The sequence below is a fragment of the Ictidomys tridecemlineatus genome, chromosome 2, assembly GCF_052094955.1.
Source record: "Ictidomys tridecemlineatus isolate mIctTri1 chromosome 2, mIctTri1.hap1, whole genome shotgun sequence".
Taxonomy (NCBI): Eukaryota; Metazoa; Chordata; class Mammalia; order Rodentia; family Sciuridae; genus Ictidomys; species Ictidomys tridecemlineatus.
The window spans coordinates 178,460,883-178,469,626 of record NC_135478.1 but is presented as its reverse complement, the minus strand read 5'-3'; positions in this window follow the sequence as shown (position 1 = coordinate 178,469,626).

The following is an 8,744-nucleotide window of genomic DNA, read 5'->3' as shown; positions in this document are numbered from 1 at the left end:
CAGTGGCTCTTCCCCTGAGCAGTTTGCAGCCAGGGAAAGGGAGGCTATGACTCAATCTGCCCTCCACGACCTGGAACTGGGGTCATAGAAGAAAGAAAAGCCAGGGCCAGCCAGCCGGAAAAGGAACAAGGAAATGACAGCTGTCTTCCTACCAGACTTAAGGAAAGTAGTTTACCTTCACTGGTTGGCTGCCTTTTATAAAGCAAGTCCTTGGGGAGTCTGGGAGTGGGTAGGGGGAGCCAAGATCATAGACCCCCATGGGACTGCTAGGGGATCTACATTGTAGATCTGTTTCTCACTGCTGTGTGACCTCCAACAAGTCAATTGATTTTCAGCAGCTAATTTCTCTTAGCTGCCACACTGAGCTCTAACAACAACCAACTCTGTTTATGTTTATGAAGGTTTAAAAATTAATGCATCTAGCATAGTGCCTGTTGTACATATGAAGACTTATTAATTTCTTTCTTTTCTTTCTCTAATCTGTTCCCTGACCATGCAAGATATGAGGAGCCTTTGTCTCCATTTTACACACAATCCATCTGAGAGTTACTGGGTGAACAACTCAAAGTCACTCTGCAAATAAACCACAGAGCCCGATTCAATGCCAGATCCCTGGAAAATTCATTCTGTCACTCCTAGAGCATTTCCTACATTTCAGTGGTTTAGCTATTTCCCACTGTATGGCAAGTTTTTGAACTTTTCTCAGTCTCAAGTTCCTTCCCTGTGAAATTGGGATAATAAGAGTACTTGTATCATAGTTGCAAAGATTGTCTTAGTCTAGATTTCCCGAAGGCAGAGCATGAGACAAAGACCTATATGCAGGTTGATTTTAGAGTGTGATACCAGGGAGCACAACCCAGGGATGGAAAAACTGAAACAGGGCAGGATGGAAAGCTACACAAGATTTCATCATGGAGCTGGACACTGCTATGGGTATCTGAGCATCTTATCCTGAAGGACCATCTAAACCATATGACAGAACGGCAGAACCATATGATAGCACGGCAGAACATGCAAACGCTTATCCAACGACATCAATGCCACATTGGTTAAGGGTGGCCTGTAGTCGCCCAGGTATGTATGAGTGAGTACCCAAGTGAGTTCCTGAGGTGCCCATTGCCTTTATTTCACTTATTTATATTTATGTGGTGCTGAGGATTGAACCCAGGGTCCCGCTCGTACGAGGTGAGTGCTCTACCTCTGAGCTATGACCCCAGCCCCTTCCTCTCTTTCTCCTTGAACTTTCCCCTGGCGCTTGCAGGTCTCTTGCTCTGTGGGTCCCTCATCCTTGGTCATTTGGGTCTGTCCCTTGCCTGGGCTCCTGGCTTCGGTCCTGGCTCTCGCCCCTCTCTGTGACCCCCAGCCGTGCCCTCCCGTCACCCTCCTCCTGGTCTCTTCTCTTTCCAGGCCCCATTTGCTCAGTCCCTGGTTCTGGATTATCATCTGGGCTAGGGCCCTTTAGGGGAAACAGAGCCTTGCCCCTCTCCTGGGACCCTTGCTTTCCCTGGGCCCTTGGTCCTGCACCCAGAACCCTGACACCTGGTAGTAGCCCTGAGCCTGGGGCCTAGCTTCCCCTTGCTGCATCCCTTGCCTTCCCTCCCTAGCCTTGTCCACTTTTCCTGAGCCCCCTGCCCCGGCCCTGGCCTTGGCTCTCCATTCCCTGGCCTGGCTCCTCACTTGGGCCTCTGGTGGCCCTACTTGCTCCATGTGAGTCCCTGGGCTTTGACAGTGGGCCCCTCATTGAGGTTTCTTACCTGCTCCCCTTGGTTTCCCTGTACTGCGGTACCCTAGTGCAGCCCTGTCTTACTGGTCCTGCCCTTCCCTGCTCTCCCCTGGCATGGGCCCTCCTTTAGGTCCCTAACCTGGGCTCCTTGCTAGTCCTGGCCCCCACCCCACCCACACCTGTTTTTTCCTGCCCTTCAGGCTATTCCCTTCTTAGGCCCTCCTATCATCCCTTTCCCTGCCAGGACCCTTTTCCTGATACCCTTCTCAGGATTCTCACCCGGGCCAGCAGACTGGACCTGGCCTCTTGGCCCTGCCGGCTCCCTTGAAGAAAATGTAGCCATGACCCTTGCCTGGGCCCTTTGGCCTCCCTCAGCCCTGGCCCTGCTCCTGGACCCTGACACCCGGCAGTGGACCTGGTTCTCGAGACTTCCTCCTTTTGCGCCACCCACTCCCCCTTCTCACCTCCCTGCCCCCGTCCCCAGCCCTGTCTGTTTTTATGTACCATGGCCCAAACACCAGCACTTGGTTCTCCATTCCTGGGCCTAGCTTCTTGCGTGGGCCCCTGGCCACATTTCTGGAGGACCCTATCTCTGTCTCTTGATTTCAGGCCCCTTTTTCCGGCCCCCTCCTGTGCCTCCCCTCTGTTCCCCTTGTGCTGTGGTATCCTGGCACTGCCCGGACCCTCTGCTCCTCCTGCTTCTTTCCTGCCTGGGCTCCTCAAATGGGTCCTGGCTCCACAGGGACCCCCCCCCCTGCCCCACTCCTGGACCAAAGATATCCCTTCACAGTGCCCTTATTTGGTCGAGGTCCCTCTCTGAGGAACTACTCACCTGGGGCAGAGCACTGGAATTGGCTTGCTCTGTGCCCTGAAGATTCCCTATGAAAAACACAGCCCTAGCCCTCGCCTAGGTTCTCTTTGGGCCCAAACCTTTATACCTGGCAGTGGACATGGGTCTAGTGCTGACCTTGCCCTAGGGCCATCCCCTCCCTTTCCTCCCCTGTTCTCGGGCCTTGCATGCTACCTCTACCCAAATCCAGCCCTCCTTAACCCTGACCCTTCGAGCTCCAGTCCCCCGGCCTGGTTGCCACCTGAGCCCCTGTCTGCGTTTCTTGTGCTGCGAGGCTTCAGTGGTGTCTTTTGTGTTGGGTCTGATGTGGGGACCCCTTGCTTTGGTCCCCTAGCGCACTTTGCTCGTTGCCTTTTACACTACCCTCTGTCTCCTCATCCTACCACTGCCCCTTCCTCTCCTTGCCCTAGTGCTTTCCCCTGGACTGTGAACCTCTGCTCATTGGGTCCCTAATCCTATTTTGGTCTGGTCCATTCATTATCTGGCTCTTTGCTTGGGTCTTGACTTTTGCCTCTCTCTGCACCTAATGCGACCCTGCGCCATGCCCTCCCATAGCCATCCTCTTAGCCCCCGTTGCTTGCCTGGTAGTGGCCAGACCCCCTTATCCTGGTCCCTGGCCCTTAATTCTCATCTGGACCAAGGCGCCTTATGGGCCCCTTTCTCTCCCTGAACCCTTGGTCCTGCACCTGGAATCCTGACACCTGGCAGTGGTGCTGGGCCTCGAGCCTGCCTCTCCCCTGCTGGATCCTTGCCTTCTCTCCTCAGCCCTGTCCAGTGTCCTGAGTCCCCTGCTCTGACATTGGCCCTTGGCTCTCCATTCCCTGGCCTGGATCCTCACTTGAGCCTCTGGTGGCCCTTCTTGCTCCATGCGTCCCTGGGCTTGGACTGTGGGCCCTTCCCTTGAGCCTCTTCCCACTCCCCTAGGCTTTCCAGCACCTCAGAACATTAGTGCTACCCGTCTGCACATCCCTGTTCTTCCCTGCTCTCCTCTGGCCTGGTCCCTCCTTTAGTTCCCTATCCTGGGCTCCTTTCTGGGTTCTTGACCCCCACCCCACCAACACCCTTCCTCTGGCCCTTCACGCTGTGCCCTCCTGTCGTCCCTGTCCCTGCTGGTCCCATTTCCAGATCCCTTTTCCAGGATGCTCACCAGGGCCAGGGGAACTGGACCTGGGGGTTTGGCACTTTGGGCTTCCTTTGGGAAAATGTAGCCCTGCCCCATACCTGGGCCCTTTGGCATTTCTCAGCCCAGGCCCTACTCTCCAACTCTGACACCCAAGCAATGAACCTGGGCCTTGAGCCCTCCTCTCCCTGTGCTACCCATTCCCCTTTCTCTCATTCATTACCACCCCAACCCTGGTTGTTTTAATGGCACCCAGGCCCGGGCCCTGGCACTAGGCTCTCCATTCCTAGGCCTGGCTCCTTTCTGGAGCCCCCAGCTGCCCTTCTCGAGGACCTTGTCCCTGTCCCTTGTTTCCAAGCACCTTCTTTGGAAGCTTTCCTGTCCTCCCCTCTGTTCCCCTTAAACTGTGATATCCTGGCACTGCCTGGACCCTTGACTCTTCCTGCTTCTCCCTTGCCTGGGCTCCTCAAATGAGTCCTGGCTCCCCTGGGCCAAAAGTATTCCCTCACAGTGTCCTCCTTTGGTCCTGGTCTCTCTCTGAGGAACTACTCAGCTGGGGCAGAGGAGTGAAATTGGCTGGCCTCTGTGCCCTGAATGCTCCCTATGAAAAACACAGCCCTAGCCCTAGCCTGGGCCCTCTTTGTACCTGAACATTGACTCCTGGCAGTGGAAGTGGGCCTATTGCCAACTTGCCCTAGAGTTATCACCTTCCATCCCTCCACTGTTCTTTGACCTTGCATGATGCCCCCACTCCAACCCAGCCCTCCCTAACCCTGACCCTTTGCACTCCAGTCCCTGGGCCTGGCTATCGCCTGAGCCCCTGACCGCATTCTTTGTGTCGTGTGGTGTCTCTTAGTGTTGGGTCTGACCTGGGGGCCCCTTGCTTTGGCTCCCTATCGCAATTTCCTCTGTGCCTTTTGCACCATCCTCTATTTCCTCATCCTAGTGCCTCTCCTTCCTCCCCTTCCCCTAGAGCTTTACTCTGGAGCCCAGGCCTCCTGCTTATTGGGTCCCTAATCCTCTTTTGGTCAGGGCCATCCCTTGGCTGGCTTCTTGCTTGGGTCCTGGATCTTGCCTCTCTCTGCATCCACTATGACCCTGCGCCATGCCCTCCCGTCACCATCCTCCTTGCCCCCGTCCTTTGCCAGGCCCTTTTGTGTTTGTCCCTGGCCTTTGATTCTCATCTTGACCAGGGTGCCTTATGGGAAACAGAGCTCTGCCCTTCACCTGGGCCCCTTGCTCTCCCTGAGCCCTTGGTCCTGCACCTGGAATCCTGACACCTGGCAGTGGCGCCGGGCCTCAAGCCTGCTGCCCCCCTGCTGGACCTCTGCCTTCCCTCCTCAGTCCTGTCCAGTGTCCTAAGCCCCCTGCCTCAGTGCTGGCCCTTGGCTCTCCATTTCCTGGCCTGGCTCCTCGCTTGAGCTTCAGGTGGCCATCTTCCTCTGTGCATCCCTGGGCTTGGACTGCCAGCCCCTCCCTTAGGCCACTTCTCTGCTCCTTTTGGCTTCTCTGTACCTCAGAACCCTAGTGTTGCCTGCTTACATGGCCCCGCTTTTCCATTATCTCCCCTGGCCTGGGCCCCCCTTTAGGTCCCTATCCTATGCTTCTTTCTGAGGTCCTGTCCCCCACCCCACCAACTCCCTTCCTCTGGCCCTTCATGCTGTGCCCTCCTTCAGACCTCCTGTTGTCCCTGTCCTTGCTGGTCCCCTTTTCCAGATCCCTTTCCCAGGATGCTCACCAGGGCCAGGGGACTGGACCTGGGGGTTTGGCCCTGTGGGCTTCCAATGGGAACATGTGGCCCTGCCCCATACATTGGCCCTTTGGCCTCCCTCAGCCTGGTCCCTGCTTCCCAATCCTGACACTGTGCAGTGGACCTGGGCCTTGATCCTTCCTCCTTCTGGGTCACCTGCTCCCCTCTCTCCTCTTTCTCCTCTTCCAGGTCTGCCTAGGCCCTGGCACATGGCTCTCCATTCCTGGGCCTGGCTTCTTGCTTGAGCCCCTGGCCACTCTTCTTGAGGACCCTGTCTCTGATTTCAGGCCCCTTGTTCTTGCCTCCTCCAATGCCTTTCCCCTCTTCCCCTTTGCTGTGGTACCCTGGCACTGCCTGGACCCTCTGCTACTTCTGCTTCTCCCTAACCTGGGCTCCTCCAATTGTTCCTGGCTCCCCAACCACCAGCCACCCCAGCCCCCACTTCCTGATGCAGGATTTCCTTACACAGTGCCCTCCTTTGGTCCCAGTCCCTCTGTGAGGATCTACTCACCTGGGGCAGAGGAGTGGAATTGGCTGGCCTCCGTGCCCTGAAGGCTCCCTATGGGAAACAGCCCTGCCCCTCACTTGGATCCCCTTCGCCACCCAAACATTGATGCCTGGCAGTGGACATCAGACTTGCTTGGAACTAGCCCTGAGCAATCTCCTCCCTTCCCTCTCCCTGCCCTCTCACCTTGAATGCTGGCCCTACCCCAAGCCAGCCCTCCCTAACCCTGACCCTTTGTGCTCCAATCCCCGGGCCTGGCTGCTTGCCTGAGTCCCTGACAGCATTACTCGTGTTGCGTGGCTTAGCATGGCATCTCTTTGTGTGGGATCTGACCTGGGGGCCCCTGCTTGGGCCCCCTAGTGTGCTCCCCTCGGTGTACCTTGCACCTCCATCTGTCTTTTGGTCCTAGTGCAGGCCTTCCTCTCCTTGCCCTAGCACTGTCCCCTGGCTCTTGTGGGTCTCCTGCTCCTTGGGTCCCTCATCTTCAGTTGGTCGGGTCGGTCCTTTCCTGGGCTTCTGGCTTGGGTTTTGGCTCTCGCCCCTCTCTGCATTCACTGCAGCCCCCGCTGTGCCCTCTTGTCACCATCCTCCTGGCCCCCGTCCCTTGCCAGGCACCTTTTGCCTGTTCCCTGGCCATGGATTCTCATCTGGTCAGGTCTCCTTATGTGAAACAGAGCCCTGCCCATTGTCTTAGTCCTTTGTTCTCCCTGGGCCTATGGTCCTGCACCCAGAACCCTGACACCTAGCAGTGGCCCTGGGCCTTGAGCCTGCCTCACCCCTACCGGATCCCTTGCCTTCCCTTTCAAGTCTTGTCCTCTGTCCTGAGCCCCTCCCTTAGCCCTAGCCCTTGGTTCTCCATTCCCTGTCCTGGCTCCTTGCTTGAGCCTCTGGTGGTCCTTTTTCCTCCGTGCATCCCTGGACTTGGACTTTGGGCCTTCACTTGGGCTGCTTCCCTGCTCCCCTTGGCTTCCCTGCACCACAGAACATTACTGCTGCCCGCCTGCCCAGTCTCGGCCTTTCCTGCTCTCCCCTGGCTTGGGCCCTCCTCTAGGTCACTAGCCTGGGTTCATTGCTGGGGTCCTGGCCCCCACCCCACCAACACTGTCCTCTGGCCCTTTCCTTAAACCTCCTGTCATACTTGTCCCTGCTGCCCCCCTTTCCATGATCCCTTTCTCAGGATGCTCATGAGGGCCAGGGTACTGGACCTGGCCTTTTGTCCCTGTGGGCTCCCTTTGGGAAAATGAAGCCTTGCCCCTTGCCTGGGCTCTTTGGCCTCCCTCATCCTAGGACCTGCTCCCCAACCCTGACACCCAGCAGTGTACCAGGGCCTTGAGCCCTCCTCTCCTTGTGCCACCACTCCCCTTTCTCTCCTCCCTGCCCTTCCTAGCCCTGTCCGTTTTCATGGGACCCCGGCCCAAGCCTTGGCACTTGGCTCTCCATTCCTATGTCTGGCTCCTTGCTTGAGACCACCCTTCTATAGGACCCTGTTTCTTTCCCTTGATTTCAAGCCCCTTTATTGGGCCCCCTCTTGTGCCTCCCCTCTGTTCCCTTTGTACTGAAGAAGCACCCCTTTCACCACAGAAAAGTCTTATCTGGGCTTCTCCAGAAATCTTCACCATGGCTGATTTTAGGACTGTCAGCAAAAGAGTCTCTGCAAAAGAGTTCAATGTAGATAAACTTCCTATTTTTGTGTCGCCCTGTTTTACTTGGCCACTGGCCAAGAAGATATCAGCTCTCTAGGTTCTGGACACCCACTTATTAGTTTTTCACAAACATAGCCAGTATAGTAGTTTGTAGAAATGTGCAAACAGGCCCCTGTCCTTGAATTGGGCTTCACAGAGATGTCTACATTTTTAAGATAAGTTACCAACTGGACTCCATGGTAACAACTGGGAGAGAGAGGAAAGCTCTCCCCTTCTCAGGTGTTGTCCTTGAAGAGTTAACTTGCCCAAAACAGTGAAAGAAAAAGCTGCTTTTATGTGAACTTCTGTAGACTGTGAACTTCTGAGCCCCTCCCCTTACATGCTGGGTATAAAATCCTGAAACTGCCTGAACTCGGGGTCCAGGGGATTGACTAATTACAGCAAAAGCTGTGCACTCTGAGCCTGGCTGCAGCCAAATAAAACTGTTTCCTGCTATGTTCGGTGCCTTGCCTCCTTTGACCCTACGACAGTACTGTGGTATCCTGTTACTGCCCCAACACTCCCTCCCCATGCTTTTCCCTAGCCTGGGTTCCTCGAATGGGTCCTGGCTCCCCACAGACCCACCTCCCAATTCCAGACACAAAGTATCGCCTCACAGTTCCCTCCTTTGGCCCTCCTTTAGTCCAGGTCCTTCTCTGAGGATCTACTCACCTGGGGCAGAGGAGTGGAATTGGCAGGCCTTTGCACCCTGAGGGCTCCCTATGGGAAACACAGCTCTGCCCCTCGCCTGGGCCCCCTTTGCCACCTGAACCTTGACACCTGGCAGTGGACATGGGCCTAGCGCTAACCTTGCCCTGCCCGATCCCCACCCTTCTATCCCCTGCCCTCTAACCTTGCATGCTGCCCCCACACCAGCTAGCACTCCTAACCCTGACCCTTCGCGCTGCAGACCCTGGGCCTGGCCGCTCACCTTAGCCCCTGACCACGTTCCTGGTGTTGCATGTCTTCAAGTGGTGTCTCTTTGTGTTGGGTCTGACCTGGGGGCCCCTTGCTTGGGCCCCCTAACGTGATCCCCTCCTTGCCCTTTACACCGCCCTCTGTCTTCTCATCCTAGCACCGCCCGCCCCTTCCTCTCCTTCCCCTGGAGGGCAGG